Below are 1,278 nucleotides of genomic sequence, written 5' to 3'. Positions count from 1 at the left end.
ATATATATATTGGGAGTACAAATTAGTTCGGTCCGTTTGCCTAAAAATAGCTCCAGCTGTTGTGAATGGTTCATAGCGACAGCTGATTTTGGCGGTTTTAGAGCGATTAAACATCTGCTAATAATATTCAGTTTATATCGCTTTGAGTTTCATATAAAAACCTTGATTTTTACTGTGTTTGAAATGTCGAATTTTGTGTTAACCAAGCAACATTTGCGGGAGGTTTTGATTTTCTGCTTTAATTGGAAGAAAAGTGCAGCTGAAGCCCATCGAATGCGTGTCGAAGTTTATGGTGACACTGTTCCAATTGATAAATCATATAACAAATGGTTTCGACATTTTAAGAATGAAGATTTCAGCGTTGAAGACAACCCTCGCTATGGACAGTCAAAAAAATTCGAAGATAAAGAATTAGAGGCATTACTCGAAGATTAGAGTCAAACGCAAGAGGAGCTTGCAGAATCATTGGGGGTAACTCAACAAGCCGTACGATTGAGAGCCATGGGAATGATTCAAAAACAAGGAAATTGGATGCCTTACGAACTGAAATCGAGAGACGTTGAAAGGCGATTTTTCATTTGCGAACAGCTGATTCAAAGACAATAGAGAAAAGGTTTTTTGCATCAGATTGTGACTGGAGATGAGAAGTGGATATTCTACGACAACCCCAAGAAGAAAAAATACTACGCCAAGCCCAGTCAATCGACCTCAATATCAACATGGCCGAACATTCATGGTTCGAATCGTGCTCTGTATCTGGTGGGATCAAGAGTCTTGTTTACTATGAGCTGCTGAAATCTGGCGATTCCATTATGGGCGATCGGTATCGGCTACAATTGATTCGTTTTGAGAGAAATGTGCATTGCGAGAAAAACGGCCAGAATACGAGCAAAGACATGATAAAGTTATTCTTCATGACAACGCTCGGCTTCATGTCGCTAAAGTCGTAAAACAATATTTGGAAACGCTCAAATGGGATGTTTTACCGCACCCGCCGTATTTTCCGGACATTGCTCCTTCTGATTACTGGTGGTTCCGAAGGATGCAGCAAGTCATCGGTTCACTTCTTTCGCAGAAATCGAAAATTGGATCGCCTCCAAAGACAAGTCATTTTTTCAAGATGGAATTCGAAAATTGCCTGAGAGATGGGAAAAAATAGTAGGCAGCGAAAAATAGTAGGCGAGCGTATTTTAATTGATCTGTTCATTCATTTTGTTTTGAAATAAATGCATTTTTGAACAAAAAAAACTAATGTGTACTTCCAATATATATATATAT

At 38.7% G+C, this 1,278-nt stretch overlaps 1 protein-coding gene across 1 annotated transcript in view; it reads left to right on the top strand.

Annotated features, from left to right (window-relative positions):
* The window catches only part of LOC108692734 (high affinity cationic amino acid transporter 1), a 12,587-nt gene that overhangs the window by 7,208 nt on the left and 4,101 nt on the right, over positions 1-1,278 (top strand). The window lies entirely within an intron of this gene.

Source organism: Atta colombica, unplaced genomic scaffold, assembly GCF_001594045.1.
Source record: "Atta colombica isolate Treedump-2 unplaced genomic scaffold, Acol1.0 scaffold82, whole genome shotgun sequence".
NCBI classification, from domain to species: Eukaryota; Metazoa; Arthropoda; class Insecta; order Hymenoptera; family Formicidae; genus Atta; species Atta colombica.
The sequence above is the reverse complement of the archived record's forward strand: the minus strand, read 5'-3'. Positions and strand labels throughout refer to the sequence as shown.